The sequence below is a fragment of the Falco punctatus genome (assembly GCF_963210335.1).
Source record: "Falco punctatus genome assembly, chromosome: 13".
Classification (NCBI taxonomy): domain Eukaryota; kingdom Metazoa; phylum Chordata; class Aves; order Falconiformes; family Falconidae; genus Falco; species Falco punctatus.
In genome coordinates, this window is record NC_137593.1 from 13,612,623 (window position 1) to 13,632,552 (window position 19,930).

Sequence of the window (19,930 nt, forward strand, 5' to 3'; positions counted from 1 at the left end):
CATAGCTGTCTGTAAATATTGAATATATGTGAATTGTTTGAAATGTATGACCATTTGGAAAATAACCTGTTTATTGGTGTGCTTCTGACTATCAGCCTTGACTGATCATTAGTTGTTTTCTTCTTTTTCATATACCTCTCTCAGGTTCCCAGTGAGCTGCAGACTTTGTGGATCTTCTCTGGGGTTTGGTTTGGTCCCCAGCTAAGTTATTAAGTGGCAAAGTTCATCAAAAAAGTATCATCAGCATTTTTTTCTTTTTTTTATTTTATTTTTTTATTTCAAAATAATGTTTCTTAATCTCATCCGTTCTTTCCCCTGTTCCTCTCTGGGAGAGCCGTTCCACACAGCCCATGGAATTTTGGCTTCTCATTTATATTTGGAAGAAAAAAAATTTTCAAAATATTGGAATTACTCACAGATCAGAAATTCCTTTTTCCAGATAATTCTTCATGAAAGGGTCCCAGTGGCTTCTGTGGCACTTGGCTTGCCTGTGTAAGATTGTCAGGCAGATGTAGCAACACCTGGATGGAGGAGGGGCTGTATGGCAGCACACTGTCACCTTGCCACGAGGTAAACCACTTTCTGCTCCAGCAACGATAACTGGGTGCTCCCGAGCCTCCTCTTCTCTGATCCTTTGTTAAATCTGTTTCAGAGTAGTAGCTCCTTTGCTGAGTCAGTTTAACCTTTCCAGCTGTAGAGGTAGTGGATATCTTTGTTAGAGATGGGATTCTCAGAAGTTCCTAAGAGGCAGCTGTCAGCTCTTAGCAGCTTTCACTGGGACGCTTCAACCCCAGCCTGCCTGTAAGAGGGAATTTTAAAGTGTGCCAGGAGGCATTGCTCCTTCAAACAATAATTTTTCCTCCAACATAAAAGCAAGAAAAGTGTAATAGAAGTAGGATATTTCAGTTAGTAGAAAAGGAATTAAAGTAGTCCTAATGCCTCCCTTCAAATGGTCCCTGAAGCTATTGTTTCGCCTTTCAGTGCGTTATTTTTGCTGTCCGCTCTGCAGTGTCTTTCTGTTACATTTCGTGGGAGAATAGAAGAAAACCAAATTTTATCGAAGTGCAGTAAAAAGGGGGATCAGAGGAGACAGGAAGCTCGTTTTACATGGGATAAAAAGAGAATATAAATTAGCCAAAAAGAAATGTGTAGGGTGACAAGGCACAGGCAGGGTGGGTGAGATTCTGAGGGAGTTCTGCCCTGCTGCTGCCCCTGTCCAGTACCAGCTGTGACTCTGCACACGTAGTATTTGAGCATAGATGGACATGGATCTTCATTCTCCAAAGCATGTGTCTCTTGTGGTCTTTTCCATGAGAATGAAGAATATGTAACAAGCTACAGTTTCACCGTTTCTGACTTAGTGTTTTCTGTAGTAGAGGACAGTCGAGGTTTACACTTACACGGATGGGAAAGGCACCAGAGCAAATTTTAAAGCACTTTCTTCCATAAATGACAATGATTTGAATTTACTTTGTTTTAAAACAAAAATTAAAGGAGGCCTAACTGATATAATTTGCTTACAGCACCCTTAGTCCTATGATGAAGTCAGTCACAAAATGTTCTTACAGAAGTTGAGTAGTCAGGAAGGAACGATAAAATACCAAGTAATGGACAAAAATAAAAAAGAAATAAAATTATTTTCAATATATCTGAGAGGCAACAGCAGATACTTCAAGGTTCAGTACTAAAATTTAACATAGTAAGTACTTGAAAGATTGGACAAATAGGAAGTTTGCAGAGTTTTGCAGATTTAACTTTATTTTATTGGCATTAGTCATGGCTGGGGAAAACTATGACTAATTTTTGGAGGGGTACGACTCAGTAGGGTTTCAATTCAGAGACAAGGTTCTGAAGTACCAAGGTAGTGCAAAAAAGTAGGCATCAGAAATAACTGGAGAAGATTTAGTTGTGAGAAAAAAGAAATTCCTCAGCCTTGCAGTTACTATTTACCAACACGTACAGGATCTTTGCTGGTCCATGTGGTTCTAAGCTCTGCTCTCTTAAGTCACTCAGTAACATCAGTTTCAGAAGATTAGACTTTGCAGAGCCCTCTGGAGCCCAAGAAATCCCTTCTGCAGGGACTAGAATGCTCCTGACAACCAGGTCCGTGCTGGCATCGTGCACACTCCTTGCGCAGCCACCTGTGTAGGAGCTGTGCTGTCACTGCTGATGCACCGCTGGAGGTTCAGCACAGGCAGCAATCTTATCTGAAACACCACCAGCCCAGGTTCAGAGCATGCTCACATAACTGTCCAAAGTGAATTAACCTTCTGCCAGTGAAGGCTGTGGATGTGTTCCCTTCAGAAATGTTTTTGGGTTGGTTGGCTTTTGCCTTTGCGCTGCAGTACACTCTGAACATCCCTGGGTTATGGCCATTAAGGTATTTTGTGTTCTTCATGCCTCAGTACTTGTGACTTCTGCCTGCCAACGTCAGGACCTGGGTGATGCTTTCATTACACCTGGGACTTTAGCTGTCCACCCAAATCACAAAGTTACATGTGACCAAGAACGTACCATTCTCACTTCTGCCATGGGTTGCTCAGCATTGCTGTCTGTTCTGGGCACAAAGAAGGTCAGGCAGCACCAGTGTGACCATCTATTCAGCCAGAGAAGTGGAAATAAAAGGAGGTTCCTCAGACTTTCTATCTCACGCATAGAAAACAAATATTTTGACCTTCATAAGCCTTTTTGTCAAAGGTTTAGCAGCAGTGGATGAAGGATCTTGCACAGCTCTGGAAGGGAAAAGGAAACTTCCTTGAGCATTAAATGTAACTTTAAAGTGCTCAGAGTAGAGAAATGAGTCAGGTTCCCAGAACGAGAAGCTGAGGGATGGTGGATTGAAAGTATGTGCCTTTCAGAGCCTCAAAGTATGGAGCAGAAGAGGTTCTTTGGGAACACCTTTCAGCTCAGCGCCCGACAATACAAACACTGCTCGTGACAGCTGCCCACCTGTCTGGCAGCACTTGCAATGCACCTGCCTCAGAGCTGTCCCTGGGTGCATGATGTTTGAAAGGGAGATGAAGGAGCTATCACAGATGGGGATGGTACACCTGGTTGTTCCTCTCTAGTTCCCCTCTATTCTAGTGCGGATTATCAGTGGAAAATACCACTGATGTGAGGAAGAAGCTGCTATATATGGCTCAGTTCAGGCTTCAGTCTGCTTTTATCCAGGACTAGCTCCTTGAATTTCAATATTTTTTTTCCTGATTGACAACAGTACAAAGAAGAGAAAATGAAGTGATAAAAATCTCTTCCAGTAAGTGATCCTGGAGCTGTCTTTGCCATTAAAGTTTCTCTTCACAGCAGGGTCTTAAGCTAGTTCAAGGAATGCTTGTCTGTCGATTCAGGAACAGGCACAACAAGTCTAAGTGCCTTCCTGAACCGCTGATTAAAATAACTCCACCAATGGCCACTTGTGCAGTGACATTTTGGAAATGTGCACCGCCTTACTAGAAAACTTGACTGTGAATACCAGGCAATCTACTGCGGTTCCTGGGATGTCAGCCCAGAATCCCAGCAACCTTCCCATCTCAGCATAGCTCAGAAAGGCAGTTTTTAAATTAAAATCTTCATGTAAAATAACAGACGTTGCAAGATGGGAAGCTTCATAAATAGAAAAATGTTAGTTGGTTTTGCAGAGGTTGCTTACTTATTTTCACCTCGTAAACATTTCAGAAGGGATTCTAGCACTTTGTTAAACTGCTGCAGTATTGGAGTCTTCCATGTTTATTTATACATACCTAGTAAACTCCCTGAAGTAGCCAAAGGGCCTGGTTTCCGCAGCTCCATGGCTGGTGACTTGGGCTTTTCATTTTTCTGGTTTTCTGGATTAATGTTCTGATAGGCACATCTGAGCAAAGCGTGCACATGAAATGCAGGTGTTTGTTCCCCGAAGAAATGGGAGAGCCCACCAGCTAACCTCTCGAGTCCAGGTGCACTTGTCCAAAGAGAGCTGATGGTTACATGCCCAACTTGACCTACTGTTTCTTTTGCAGCTGTAGCCAAATTTCTGGTTTCTGTTTGGAACTATTGGCTTGACTTCAGGCTCTGTCCCAGCAGCAGCTTACCTATCACACTCAGCACAGGTGGTTCTAGTACTCCATTCAGGATTTGCAGAGGACTATTTGTAAGGAGGGATCCCAGCCTGACACAGGTCAGCTCAGCTCCAGCCAAGGTTTTTGGCCCAATTCTCAGCTGCTGGAAAGTTTAGTTGATTTAAAGTTATTGTGAAAATCTATGCAGCTCTGTCCAGGGATTTGTTTCCAGTTTCAGGGTATTTGTGCTGACTTGCCCCACTGGAAACTTGCTTCAGCTGGTGGAGCAAAGCAGTGTTTCCTCTGATTTCAGCTGGTCTCAGTCCTCTTAATTCTCCTGGACCACATCTTCATTTCAGTTACACCAAAGTAAATGCTACTGAGAACAGAGAGGCTGTAATGCCAAAACAACACTGTGTGATAAAAGAAACCTTTTACTTATTTTGCTAGTTTCTCCTTCACCTTGTGTTTATTTTTCCTCGTGTGTCCTTCACCCTGTCCCAGTGCAGCAGGATCAGCCCCAGTTTTCCTGCCCCAAGCCTCACCCCTCAGCCCAGCTCTGTGACCCTGCTGGCGGGATTCGCTCCGGAGCGCACCAGCAGTGGTACTCAGAGTACCCTGAACATCCCTCCCAACGTGTTTTCTAGGTAATATCAGTGGTTAAGTTTTTGCCCAGTGAAAGTCAGCATAAGCCAACAAAGTCAGCAGTTTTGGGCCAGTGACAGGGAGATAAGTGTCATGGGCTAAAGCTGCAGTGCAAAAGGTTTTTGCATGGGTGTTAAGGGATGTGTTCATGACAGACACCAGGCTAGCTTCACCATCTGGACAACATCTTCTTCTGCATCTGTGGGTGTTTTCTGTTCCATTATTTTTGTTGAGCCATATACCTCCCTCATCTGGAATATCTCCATTGATTTTAGTGAATTTCTCGGGGTATTCATCAGTACTAAAGAACATTTAGTTTATTGCTCGTAATACTAACACTACCTCAAGCCTGCAACAACTGTGCCAAATGGATACAAATGCAAAGGTGGGGCAGGCAAGAATATTCTTCATTGGAAAATGTGGGGACAGATTTCACAATCCTTTTGATCTGTGCAAGTCAGACCTAGTGTAGTGTGTAAACTGGCCAGAAAAAATGTCTAAACAAAAGTGGTATAAAGCGGGTGTGCAAAATGAACATGACTTCCATTTCACTGGGGCCAAGAGGAGGTGTTGAACAGCATGAAAGAAGATGTATAATGCAGACTAAGTGTGTGGGGATATAGCTGAATGAAGAGTAAGGAAAAATAAACCCTGTACAGGTTTATATTATCTGTGGATCTAGCTGCCAGTATTTTGGTGAACCTATTGCTGCTACAGCCATCTGGAGCGTGCAAAAGGGGTGAAGCTTGTGATTTTTAAAAAAAGCATTTAGAAGCATTTAGGACAGTTTGCTTAGTTCCCAGCTCCTTGGAGGGCAGTACCTAAAGCAGTGCTTGTTGTTCACTGTGGGAGGGGGAAGGAGCAAGTGACCTGCACCTTGTCCACTGGGAATTCCCATGGGTGCAATGCTTGCCCTCTTCACCTGCTCTCCAGAAAGCTGCTGTGCCTATCCGGCTGCTGCATTCGGTGTGTTGCAGTGGCTTTTCCCACTAAAGCACCTCTACCCTGCCAATGCCGTAGCCCATGCTTGGTGCTCAGATTTAATGTCCACCCTGCTGTGCCGAGGGCTGGCTGCGCGGGGCCGGCAAGCAGCATTCCCGCTGCCCCTCTCCCTCCGTAGGTGCGAGCTCTACTGCCGAGGTGGAAGGGGAAGGGAACGTGTTAATGGCTTTGTAACAAGAGGGGTGATTTTTCCTGGCAGCGCTTTTAGGTTTGCTTCCAGAATGTGTACAGTTATCATTTATGCGCCTTTAAATTCTTTCCTTTTCTCAGAAGAGGTCGGTGCATAGAAAGAGAATTTGGATTATCAGGCTGCTGGCACTGGCCTGCGTTTTCCACTGTGTGTGCTTGGAATACAGTTTGGTCTTGTGCCTCTCCTGGTTTGTTTACCTTTTCCCTTCCCTTCTTCCTGCTCCCCCCAGTAAGATGTTGGATTCTTCTTTTCATGATGAATATTTTAGAATTTTTAAGCAAGCCATGAGCCATTAAATCACTTCTGCAATTTCTCTAAAAACCTTAAAATGGCACATTTGATCTCCTGAATTGTGAAGAGCCCGGTGAAATGACGAAGACACGTTAGTGCTTGGGCCCTCAGAGCACTCGGAAGACACTAAATTTGGGTCCTTGCTACTGGAACAAGAGCTTTGAAAATGTCGGATCTAATCCTTAATGCAGAGGTGTCATAGCTGTCAGTCTAAACTGGTCTGTTTGCAGATATTTGCTCAGCATATAGCGCAATGGCACACCTGTATCAGTATAGGGCAGGTAGCACCTCCCTGCTTTCTCTGTTGCTGCCATCTCTAGTGTGATGCAAAACCTAACCCTGATGCTAGGAGGCAACGAGCAGTCGAAAGGTAAAAAGAAGAGCAAAGGGACCATGACAGTGGCTGAGAGGACCTTCCTTCAGTCATTTCTGTTCAGGGTTTCTGTGCCCTTCAAAAGGGAATGTGGCTAACGGAACTGGACAGGGACAGGACAGCTCTGGATCGATCTGTATTGTAGAGCTTCACATGAAGATGCTCGTCAACCTGCCTGAGCTTGAACACCTGTGTTTTGGGTATCAGTGCTTCTGAGTTAGGTATGGGAGTCAAGTATTGCAATTTGAAATTCTGCATTGTGGATGCAAATCCAGCCCCAAGCTATGGTGAACAGCAGTGATCACCGTTTCATAGACAGCTGATGGGTTCCTAGGAAATGAGAAATCCTAGCCTTATTTTTCTGAACCATTGTTGATGTTGTGAAAAAGGCCACCTGGGTCTATGTGTTATCTCTGCTACTTGGAATCAATGTTTTTAGGAAGGAAAATTGTTCTTTATTACAAAGATAATTATAACTAGGGAGTCTTTGTGGTACAATTGGTTAGCACGTTCGGCTGTTAATTGAAAGCTTGATGGCACAAGCCCACCCAGGGACGAGTTCTCTCCTTTCCTCTGCCCATGGCAGGGGGGGGTGGAATTAGATGATCTTTGAGGTCCCTTCCAACCCAAACCTTTCTATGAATCTATGATTCTATGATATCGGGCTATAGGGTTTTGGCCATGCAAGACTGTCTGTCTAAAGTGTGATATATTTCTGCTGGCAGTTCCTGCTGGCAGCACAGAGGAGAAAAGGGGTTGCTCCCTGCACCCCCAGTGAGCCCAGGGCTTGGGGCTGGGGAGACACATACTTCCATATGAAACGGCCAGGGATGTCTATGATCAGATGATAAAAAGTTGTGGTTCCTAGGAACTAGTCCTGTTTCAGTGCAAGCAAAGGAAATAATACTACTTCTACTGCTGTTTTGCTCTGAAAGAAATATTAATGTAAAAACAGAGTAATTGAGAAATAACTCTCTTCCCCCCAGCTAGCTGTCATGGCAACAAAAGCCCCATAACAGAGCCAGACCGTGAACCAAGGTTATTTCTAAACCATTTCTAATTCGTGGAAACCAATTTGCAAAATTTTGGGTGGTTTGGGAATAAGAAAAGTCACTTTACAAATCATTGTCTGCTGCAGGAAAAGCAATTGTCATGGACCCAGAGCATAAAACACAATATGGTGGGGTTTTTTGGTGTATCAAGTCATGTGAGAAATTAGAGGAATACCAAATAACATAATTTCAGCACAGTCAAACAGCTCATGCTCTGCTTGCATGGTGATTATCATCTCAGTTTACACAGATCTTCGCACTCCTGTGGTAACATCACTTTAAAACCCTGACATTTGGGTAACGTGAGGAGCAGCAAATACTCGCAGCACCTACAGTCATCAGTCACTGCCAGCTCCAGGCTGAGGTTTCTCTGCTTTCTAACCATGTGGCTGCACGCTCAGCTTAAACTCCTTTTTCTGACACTGAGTGTTTCCTATAGTTCCCAGAAAACAACCTGGAGAGTCTCTGGCTGGTGTGCCCAGCTGCCTGAAGTCTCAAGAGCTTGTGCAGGCAACAGGGGAAGGGAAGGGTGTGCAGTTCAGTGTCAAATGTTGTTCATTAACCCTGGCTGGTTAATCCCCCGAGGGCTATGCTTGCTGTGTTGCATTATTTGTGCAGCAAAGGGACCTGCTTGAGATGGAGGGGAGCAGGGGAGAAAACACTGAATAATAAAAGGCAGCCTTTGGTCTGAGGAACTTACAGGACCAGGTGGAAAAAAGGGATGGGAGAAGGGCAGGACTGAGGTGCCTCAGGTAGTGGTTGTGTGTGATAAAAGCCTTGAAGAAGAAAGGTCTGGTTTTTCTCTCTGTTCAGTCTGTGCAGCCAGGCTTTGGTTTCATTTGTACTGGTGTACATCACAGATAGCTCCACTTGACTTCAGTGCAATGACAACACCCTCCGTTATCAGGGCTATTGACTTGAGAGCAGTTATGCCACTTATAACCTGGCTGAGTAGAAGCCAGTCCCATGTCTGGGATGGGAAGACCAGGTCTGCCTGGTAGCTGGCTGCCTTTTCTGGTTGTTGGCTTTCTGTTCGGTCTAATGAGAACCAAATTAATCTCTCGGTGAAATGGGCACTCCCTACTCCTGACAGTGTTGGAGGTCTCAGAGCAGGACTTACACCAGTGGCATCACTGTGTGCCCAGTAACATCTGTGTGCAACCAGCCGCATACTACTCAGCAGCCTGGCATCCCCCAGCCCTATGGAGCCATGGCACAGCACCGCTGAGGGTTTCTGCCCGCCCTGGGTGTGCAGAGCCAAGGTATCTGTGGCAGCGTTGCAGAGTCTGTTCCTTTTTTAGTAGCAGCCTGCTTCTTCTTTGCGTTCAAAATGCTCGTTGTGTTATTTATCATGTACATGTTATTTACATGTTGTTATTTATAATTTTGCGGCAGTATTTACAAAAAAAAAACCAAACAGCCACTCTTTCTGTGTTTACCTTAAGCACATCTGATGTGCAAGGCACTGAAAACTTCACAATCTCATTTTTTGCCAAAGACAACCAGGCTTTTCTACAGTGAGGTTGGGCTGTGGGGAGTGTGGATGCTTCAGACTCATGAAGGATCCTCTTGTGGTGCGATGTCCCAGCTTCTGTGACATGGTACAGTTCAGTAGCCCAGTTCCAGATCCTCTCCCGTCTGGTCACTGGAGTTGTGTGCTCGGTGGCAGTGTGCTTGATTTGAGGCTGCCAGATAGGGCTTGGAGTGCTTAGTCAGTATTATCTGCTCTGTTTCATTCCACTGGTTGGTTGGTTTGAAATATATTTTGGATGCCTAATAAATCCAATAAGAAATTTCTAAAAGAACATCAGAAAAGCCATCCACAGTATTTAAATCACTATGTTAATGCGACTGAGCTCATGCGGCTACAAGATTGCAAATCATTTTCAGACGCCGTCAGCATCTTTTTTTGCGCTTGTCTATGTCCTCCCATGACCATTGCTTGGAGAGCCGTGTACACACTCGAAGGATTTGCTTTGAGGGGAGGGCTCAAATATCAAAGTGGAAAAAACACATTCAAACTGAAAAGCTGACCATAAAGCCCAGCACATCATTTCCAGAAGCAGAACATTATTGTTACTCTGCTGACAAACTTCTTTTGAGGGCAGCAGCACGGTCCAGCACCATTTTAGATTTGTCTTGAAGCCGCACGTAACCAAAATAAATATATGGTTACATAAGGAACTATATTACGTTCTTGCTCCTGGGTTCCAAGTCTAATTGTAAAGTAAGCACAAATGCGGCATGTCTGCCCTTACAGAGGTAGAGGGCCAGCCTCCTCCCGCATGTGACCCAGTTGATTCGCACCTGGGACAAACGGGCCAGCCGTGTGGAAGGAAGGTGGTTTTGTCCCTTCTTCTAAGGTCCTTGTGTGAGATGTGGAGGCGAAGGCAAGGGAACAGGTAGGGAGAGGGACTGAACAGGCTCTGGAGAGCAGCCACGTCTCCGGGAGGGTAGTGTGTGGGTTTTGGACACAGCCCAGCTCAGTGTGAGTAACTGAAGCCCAGAGATTCATTGCTCACATGAATTAATAATGATTTATACAGCTTCATTAGTATGCCAGCAGCAGTGCCTATAGTTAGAGTGACTTAATGCTGCGCATGGCACAAGCCTGCTTTCTGCTGCATATGACTGGAGAAAGAGTTATGGTGCGGAGCTGTGACAAACCTGCGTTTTTGGAGCTAGGCTTTGACGTTTGGCAGGGGATAATTGTGCTTCTTTTCCTCTGAAGGTGTTGTGAAAATATATGAATCATTGTTTATTTCCAAAGTGCTTGGACGCTGTAACTTCAGATGGGATAGAGAAACCCACAAAGGAATACTGTTTGCTTCAGAGCAGAGATCCTCATGAAAGACAAACCTTGGCCTGCAGAGGGGAAGGGTCTGGCCACGTGGCTGGCATGATGCAGAGGACAAGGATGCACACAGCAGGAATAAGCAGGCAATGTTAGGACCTTGAGTTTTCTGAAGCTGGCAGTCTCTCAGCTTTAATGAAGCACAAATTGTTCAGTTGGGTACAGAAGGGACTGGATAACCTTCACTGCCCTGCGCTACCTGTGGGAATAAAATCGGGGGTTCTCCCTGGTTTCTTGGCTAAGCTAGGATACAACAGCCACAGAGTAAAAAAAAAAACAACCTGGTAAGATGAAAGGGTATTTTCCATGTCATAATGTTCTGAATAGGACTTTATAGCCCCTGGCCATAGAATGCTATACAGTGCTCAGTATTCTGTCTCAGCTTCTAGACCTGTAGTGTAGTAGAATAATGTGTGTGTATGCGTGTGCAAGCTCCTGAAGAAGGACACTGTAGCAGAGAAGGTAAAATTATATAAAATCTGACTCATGTGGGCAGCAGGATAGTGGCTGTTCTAAAAAGCCCACATGGAGGTGAATGTTATCAATATGAGCAGCCACATGTTGACAGAGGGTGATAAGATAGTTACCTATGAAGGTCAAACGAAAATGACACCTCCGTCACACAACCAAAGTCTGAATTCTCTTTACAAAGGCCAGTAGCATCAACACTGCCAACAGTAAGGCTCAGAGAGGTGAATCCAAGGTCATCTAGACAAAGCAGAAGTGAAGCGGAGACTAACCCCATTCACCTACACAAACTGAGTATCTCAAAGCAACTTTTAGAAAAGACCCGAGGGTCCTGGTGGGTGAGTTGACCATGAGACATGATCATGAGCAGTGCCCTTGCAGCAAAGAAGGCCAACAGCATCCAAGGTTGTATTAGTGTGTGCATGCATCTGGAGTGCTAGGCTTTCCAATGCAAGAGAGGTGTGGACATGCTGGAAGGATGTCCTTGTGTGTATGTATATGAGCAGAAGCTGAGAGAGCTGGGGTTGTATAGCAGAAGTTATCTTATCCGTGCATCTAAATAACTGATGGGGAAGCAAAGAAGACAGAGCCAGACTCTTTTCAGTGATGCCCAGTAAAAGTACAACAAGATGTACTTGTACAAGCAATAGGCGCAAATTCCTGAATAGAGGAAATCCCTTTTAAACATCTGATTTTTTTTTTTCTTTTTTATTTTTTTATTTTTTTTTTTTACTGTGGGAGTCGTTGAGCAATGAACAGGCTGCCTATAGAAGTTGTGGTGTTTCCATCCTTGGAGATATTTAAAACTCGACCAACCACAGCGCTGACCAAGTTGCTTTAGTTGACTGTGCTTTGAGTAGGTGAGTTGGACTAGGCAATCTCCAGAAGTTCCTCCCAACCTCCACCATGCTGTGATTCTGTAACAGCACACAGCTCTCCTGAATCCCAGGATAACGTTCACAATGGTTACTGGGATACTGGACGTCTGCTCTTTTTGATTGGATGTTGCCAACAGAAATGTGTTCAGGTATGGGGCTGCACATGTGCGCGTGGTCTATGCATATTAGTGGATACCTGGAGAATCCCTCCATATGCAGGCAAGCCAGCATATCCAGCCAGCCTGCCAGAAGAAAATGTGACAAATCGCTGAATTCCACCTAGACAGAATTTCCAGCTGGAAAAAAAGAGGATGTGTCTGGGGAATCCTGGTCATGAGCTATTCCTGCCTCCAGGATCTTGTGCTAAGTCTCTTCACAGGATTGTTTCTCCTTAAATAAATACTCACCCATTCAAACAAGGTCTTTGCACACCAGATACAGGATATTCATCACTTGATTATGTGGTGGGTTACTCACTATTCATTACTTTTTGTATTCTTCCCTTTAAAACTTCTTAGCTATTCCAGTCAAGGGGAAGAAACGAGCGCGCATGGCTGTGTTTATACATAAAGGTTTGTGGCTTTTGTCACACCAACACATCCAGCTTTGTGTGGGCATGATCAGTCTATGCAGTTGTGCCACTGCTTTATGCACATTGCTTGAGAAAAATAAGCTGTAACAAAAGAGAGTTTAGTCTGGGTGTTCTTTTAACTGCTTTCTATTGTAACTGTGTCATGTAGTGGTCTATCTATCTGTCCCCTGACTGCAAAATACGCAAATGCAAAATGCTGCAAGCTGGGTGACCTCGCAGGCAAGAGAGGGAAGGAATAATCGAGGAGCTGACAATCAGCACTCGGTAATTTGTTCCTGTAACAGCACGTGGGTCTAATCAGCAAATACCTTCCTCCGGCTGCATGCCGAAGTGCTCAGTCTGCCAGATAGTCATTTGCCGCAAATCGGCTCTGCCCGCAACGTGGCTGCCTCTAGGGGGCGGTGACCGACTGATTAATGTTTGTGCTGTAATTGGACATGATTACTGGATTATCCTGCATTAATCCGGTGGCGATGTGGCAGCTGTTTAGCAAATTGCACCTTCACTGCAGAAGGGTGCAGAGTCTGACAAGGGAAGGTCTCTGTCCAGTTGAAGCGATAGAGGAAGTAACATAGCAGAATTTGCTCAAGCATTACAACGAATGTACAAACTGTTGTGAGATCTTTAATTCTTAGAAGTACCAGAGACTTCACTTTTAGAACAGCACTTGATTGTACTGTTCCTTGCAGGAACCAATCACTAAGTACATTTAAACCAGAGCAAAACAGGGAAGGGAATCAAATTGGTCGGCATCAATTGCTCTGAACTCCCAGGTTTACACTAACAGCTTACTCTGGTTAGCTTCCAGCACAGAATGGTCCCGCTGTGCAAGCCAGCATCCCAGGGACAGCTTTACTAGGAATGGGGAGACAGTACCTTCCCTGTTAACATCATTTGGTGCAGGAATTGCTTCCAGGGAGAAGCAGCTGCCCAGCCCCACCTTTCACATGACTTCATCTTCCTCTACCTGCATGTCAGGTAAGAAACTAGTGGCAGTGTTTCTTGCGGCATCCTGTGATGTTCTGAGTGGTCCTGCGTGGCCCTGCCCAGCTCCCACACCACTGTACTCTGACTGAAGAATATCACTCACCTTCCACTTTTCCCCCAGATCATTGTCATAATTTTGCTGCTTAGTTGCTTTCTTTAACTGTTCTGTATCATTTCTCATGATGCCAATGAACCAAATCCAGTGGTTCTCAGCTCTGTACAGAAATGGTGATCAGTTGTGTGAAAAAAAGTGTGAGGCCAAGACAGAGTTTCAGGACAGACAAGTTTTTTCTTCTCGTGAGCATGTCTTTGAATTTCAGCTGCTGCTATGCATTCAGTGCTGTGCTGCATTGCCGCATTTGTAATTAGCTCTGGAGCCAAAGTTTGTGCTCTGCAGCTGAGATGCACACTTTGTTGCTCTGTGCTTTAAGTACCATGCCACAAGCATTCATGGGTGAAAAAAAGAGTTCGTTTCACTGACAGGGGACATCAGCAGACAGGTCTTTGATAAGGGAGGCAGCCTGAAAACATCAGCACCACTCCCTGTCTTCCCTCTTGGTGCAGAAAGATGGGGCTGGTTCTCAGTTTGTCTTTATATTTAGCATTGACTCCAAGTAGCGTAGCCAGAGGGGATGGAAACACAGTCTACTCATTTTTATTTCTGTGATGCCAGTTTGAGCAAAGACCAGGCTGATACCAGCCCAGAATTAGTGCTATTTGCTTAGTATTTTGAGACCTCTTTGTATGGCTTCATTGCCTCTCATCCATTAGCTTGGGGACCACTTTATCCATCCATGGCACAAAAGGCCCTGTCACTCTTCTTGGCCATCTTCGCTCCTCGCAGGCATCTTGGGCTGGGAGCCAATGACACAGGCACAAAACATAAACTGCCCTTTTTATTTCCAAACACATTATTCTGCGTCATAGCATGACTGTTACAGAAAAAGCTTGCATTTCAATAAACTGCCCTGGCTTGGGATTTTTGCTTTGTTTTGCGAGTGCTTTTTATGGATTCTTTCATGTCATGACCCGGCACTTATCTGAAGCACTTAATTCTAGCACAAAGGACTTTTTAAAAGTACATATATAGAAACTGTTAGTAGGAAGCTTAACACTCCTGAAGAATGTTACTGTCTTCAGTTTTATGTGGTACTTTCACTTTGTGGGTTTTGCTTCTCAAAATCCATCTAGCTGCAAGGAGTCATCTTAAATGGAAGTGACACAGCAAAAGCTACTTTGATAGCTTGCAGATTTTAAAGTAGCTGTCTTAACGTAGTTTTTTTTCTTTCAAGGTAGAATGTACCTTCAGTTGGAAAACATGCATACATATTGTTAATGCATGGTCTCTTTTCCATAGTTCTGTCTTACGGTGGGTCATCTGCTCTCTGGCTCTGTATATCTACATGAAAATAGGTGGGAATCAGTTTGGTTTCTGAAATTCAACCTTATATATTGACTGAAAATCTGAGGTAGTTATTTTAAAATGTTTCCCCTTCTTTAGACAAGATATGAATGTAAGTGTAGTGAAAGCAGTGTTGGGTGTTCTCTCTGAACCAGTGATGCAGCTATAAAATGCTGGGTGTTGGCTAATCTGGTGGGATGGTAATCTATTTTCAACCTGGTGTCAGAATTGGGCCAATTTTATCAGAAGAGTTTATTGTCTCAAGAAATAAAAATAGATTGAAGGCACCGTAATCTGGAATACGTCAGTTGTTTATCTCCGAGCATGAATCAGTGCCAGCTGAGAACCTAACTTACAGAGATCGGCTCTTTATAAACAAAAGTTATAGTTTTCATTTGAAAAGAAAAAAGTTCTTGGAATATTTCTTAGAATACTGGGGCAAAACTTTCAAACCTGGAAAAAAAAAATCCACTTTTTCTAACTTCAATGTTGTCTTTATTTCCCATCCTAAACCCAGAACTAGACTGTTTCTAATGATACACTCACTGTTTCGTGAAACTGTGAATAATCGTAGCAATTAGAATGTCACGTGCCTTTACTCTGTGCCAGCTGAATCAGAAATGCCTGAGGATGGGTCTACGGCTTTGGCCGTAACACCTTCTGGACTCCACACTATTCATGTTGATTTATAAGTGTCAAATGTGCAACCTTATGTGAGGAATCAGTGGTCAGTGGAAAGGTTGACTTTGAATTAATTTGTAGCCGTTTGTAGAAGTAATTTGAAGAGGCTGGCAGGTAGAGTTCCCATGGGACAACTTAATGATAGAAGGAGGAGATTTCTGTGCCTTGGACCATAGTGATGTAACAGTACTGCTGCATGTTTAAGTGGGAGAAGAAAAAGATTGGATGTATGATACAGCAAAACTAGCAAGCACGTGTACTCATGTGTCATTCCTAAAATTTTAAGGATGAGGTCTGACAAACCCAAATACAGTTTCCACAGGCAAGGCTGGTGAAGAGCAAGATTGCTCAACACTTACACAAATGAACCCTTGCTAACTCTTGTTCTTTGAATAAGAACTTGTCTACCAAAGGAATTAAGGAAAACATTGAGACAAATCAAGTGATTTGCAAACTGATGTTGAAAGAATTGCAGAAATTAGTAGCGAGAGCATGAGAGCAACAGGGAGACAGGTTTGTCTTTCTCTAGGATGAGAGAACAAAAAGCTTTATGACTTGTGTTCTTAATCTCCAATTTCCTGTTTTTTGGTCTTCATAGTTGAGAAAATCAGATTATGTTTGTTTGTTTATTTATTTATGGTTAAGACAACAAAAGTTCTTTCCAAACACTTCGTTGCCCTAACTTAATTATACCGTAAGTATAATTAAACCGCAGTAGTGTTGAGGATGTCTGTTCCTTGGGCACTCTGCCAGCTAAATAATCACCACACACCTTTTTCATTATCTGGGAAGCTTCCTTATGAGCCTTCTCCAGAAGGTGTCAAATGGTATCTGTGAGTTGTTGCTAAATCTAAGACAATTTAAGAGCAGGAAATTAAATGTTAGCACTCTAACACTTTAGTCTTTTTTTCTTCTTCTTCTTTCTTTCTTTCTTTTTTTCTTTCTTTCTTTCTTCTTTTGATTTTTTTGTTTGTTTGTGTGTGTCCCCTCCCTCCCCCCCTGGAAAAGAACACTGTGCTGGTAGCATATGTCCTATTCTAAGGTCACTAGCAGCCCATGAAGATGGCTAATTACTCAGATCTGAGTCTTTCACACCTCCCAGTCAGAGATGATGACAATTGTGTGTATCAGCATCCTTTCCTGAAATCTTTCAGATTGCATGCTTTTGTAGGAAGAGCACAGAGACAAATTTATTTTGAAATGTAAGAAATGTGTATTAGTCATCTAAAAGGAAGAGCCACAACCTGACAGTAGGTCCAGGTAGTACAAAAGTGGCTGGAGCTTTGTTACAGGATCACCGATCAGTGGAGAGCCTAAAAGCAAGTTTTAATCCCAGGTCTTAGACATCCTCTTGTAGTCAAAGGAGATGACAATATGGCTGCATTTCTCCTCCTGCTTTTCCTGCAGCCCACTGTCCCACTCACTCTTGCAAGGTGCTAAGCTTTGGCCAGCTGAGCCCCAGACATCCTGCAGCTTCGCCCTGTGTAGTGAAATACTGCAACACCTACCTTACCAGCATCCAGTTGTCTGCTGTCAGCTCGCTCACAGTGGCACAGCCCATGTCTCCTACCAGCCTCATCCACACCAAACGTGGTGACCGAAGGGAGTCCTGCAGAGGTCCTGCTTAAAGAGCTTGAGGTGGGACCTGTAAAAACTTTCCGAGGGGAGTAAATGCCTATGAGGACCACCTTGTGTCTTTCCAACAGAAAAAAAGAGAAAGAAACCGAGCGCCTAGAACTGCTGTAGCTGGTTGGCAACACCTCAGGTCATATGTAGCAAAGATACCCCATAAATCTAATAATTTCTTGTAGTTAGATCATGATTATCTTTTTTCCCCTGAGATCCTGCGCATGTGTTTTATACACATCAGTCAAGTACTTCTGTGTCCCTGAGCTTCCAGCAGCGAGCCACCGTCTAAATGCAGGTAGTACTGTAAAATGGAGCACAGCCCATTTCTCTTCCAGCAGCAGCGTTTTCAGCCGTGTTTCGGCTGGCATTGTTTGGCTCTGCCCTTTTGATTCTGCTGCTGCCCGAGCGCCCGCAGAGCTCTTCTGGACCTCTGCAGCTGCCACCGCTGTTCTCTCGTGCCCTGAAGTGGAAGGGAGTCCCAAACTGCCTGCCCCAGCCCGACACTGGTGTGGGTGCTCATGGGGCTAATGCCTATTTCTGCAGCACTACGCTCGGCCGTACTCCCACATCTGCCCGTGCCGGGAGATGCTACTGAAAAGTTTGCTTTGCCTCTCCTTGTTCTCTGGGGCCGAACATTTGTGTTGTGCTCATGATCAAACCCAGCTTCTCATTCTCCATTGACTTCCCCCCACACTGATCCCTCAGTCAGGGAGCGTGGCAAAAAAGCGCTTTGCAACGAACTATCCTGATTTGGCACTTGATGTCAGCTCTGCAAAATTCTGTCGCCGTCTTCATCTGGGAAATGAGCTGTGTTACAATACAATTAAAGTCTTCTCTCTCTCTAATCACTCTGATCAAGACAGATAATGAAATCGAGGCTGTTTCTCCCTGGCTGGCATATTTTTCCCACCTATTTCAGAGCTGCATTTGAAATTTCCTTTTACTATCCGTCACTTGTATGAAGAGCTTTGGCAAGTTAAAAGTAAAAACTTTTTAGAAAGTACTATGCCTGTTTATTTAGAGAACAAAGTAACTATGAATTAACTGCTAAGAAGTCTGCACAGGTTGGAATTTTAGACCCCAAAATGGGTCTACAATTGCTGTGTGAATCAATTAAAAACTGAGATTAAAGAAAAGGGGCAAAATAGAAGATAGTCTTATTCTAGTGAGGTAAGCAGGGAAAGAGATAGATCCTCTGGCACTGCCTAGAGAAGATAGACAGCTTCACAGGTGACACTTCACAATCATTTCAAAAGCTGAAATGAACTGTTTGAAAGACTTAAGTTCTTCTGACTTGCTTTACAAAACACACTCCTTTTCTAATGCTTACCTTACAGTAGTATCGGTCTACTAAAAATGCATTAATTAATTTCTTCCTGAAGTTAATGCAGTCCTCTTAAAGTTATTCCTGTTTTTCCTGAGAAATAAAGTTTAAAAAATAAAATAAAATTCAGGACATCAGGTTTCTGTACTGCAGTTTGCAAAAATGAGAGGTTAGAGGAATGGTGATGCTGCTGAAAATCTTTTCACTCCCATGGCTGTCTGAATCTTGAAAGAAGAAAGGAAAAAGCCAACAAAAAAATTAAATTAGACCTTTAATTACAAACTAATCATCTTGATCAGAGCAATAAATGTAACAAATGTGAGGCAAGTATGTGTGTGAGAGTGCAGGACAGAGAAAGGTTTAGGGCAAGGATCAGTGGAAAATCTTTAGAAATGATGTAAGAGAAAGCAAAGGCAGGGATTGGAGTTTGTAGCCTACAGCAGAGACTATAAAAACTCTGAAAGAAAGCTGAACATTAGGGATAAGTTAGGGGGAAGAACATAGCAGGACCCTTAAGGTTGGAATTGCTTGTTTCCAATGCAAGGTAAGAGGAGTGAGGACAGAGATGGGCTGGGGATCTTTTGTGTCTTCTGCTCTGTTTATGGAAACTTTCTTCCCTCTGTGCTTTCTTCCTTCTATTTTTTTTTTCAAGTTTTTTTTTGTATTAACAGGCATGCACAAGGTATACACGTGCCCATGTCTGATGGGAAAAGCACAGCTTCTTTTTTCAGTTTGGGATTAAGATAGCCAGATGCTTATCACTTAGTATTTTTGGTACTAAAACCGAACTAGTAATATTCAGTGGAAACTTATATCCTTCAGTTAATCAGCCAATATTTAAACAAGATGTGTCAGTGCATTTTACAACCATGACTAGTTACTTTCACTGCTTTTGCAGTGCCTTGCAGTAAACTGCTGTCTGTTTATATTGTTATGGATTTTCCACTGTATATGTTATTGTCAAATGCATATTACTTCTTAAAATAAGCTGAAGAGCTATGACAGAATAGTTCCTTTGCATTACTAAACACCGTATGTGGTAGACAAGTTTGCTGCATGTAATATATTGTAAAACACAAGATAAATGATTTAGGGAAAGCATTCAATGTATGGATTTGCAAAAGGGTTTTATTATATCTCCTATTAGATAAATGTTGATCTGGATTCTGCCACATTCCTGCAATAATAGCGTAGGAATGTTTTTGCAGGATTATTCTAACAGAGTAATTAGCATTATCCAGTGATCTGACTACTTCAGCTTTGTACCACTGTACATGAAGGCAGACTGATTCAGTGATAGCCATTGTAATTTCTCCATTCTGAGTTCAAAACTATTTCAATGTTTCTTTTTGCCTCCCAGACTGGAGTTGTACAAGTAAATACATGTGAATAACCTTTGGTTTAGATGTCCAGAGGCTACAATGAAGTCCAGAATCCACTGATTTTTGAAGCACAAACACACAGTGCCTTTAGCTTTCCTTACTTGTCTTTTCAGCTTGGAATGACCACCCTCTCATGGGGACTGCAG

General features: G+C 43.5%; 1 protein-coding gene across 2 annotated transcripts in view; it reads left to right on the forward strand.

Moving 5' to 3' along the window:
* Nucleotides 1-4,162: 4,162 nt before the first annotated feature.
* Nucleotides 4,163-19,930, forward strand: part of OSTN (osteocrin) — a 29,479-nt gene continuing 13,711 nt past the window's right edge. For both annotated transcript variants that reach the window (XM_080410580.1, XM_080410579.1), the window contains exon 1: nucleotides 4,163-18,946. The gene's annotated coding sequence lies outside the window, so the exon portion shown is untranslated. The remainder of the gene's footprint in view (nucleotides 18,947-19,930) is intronic.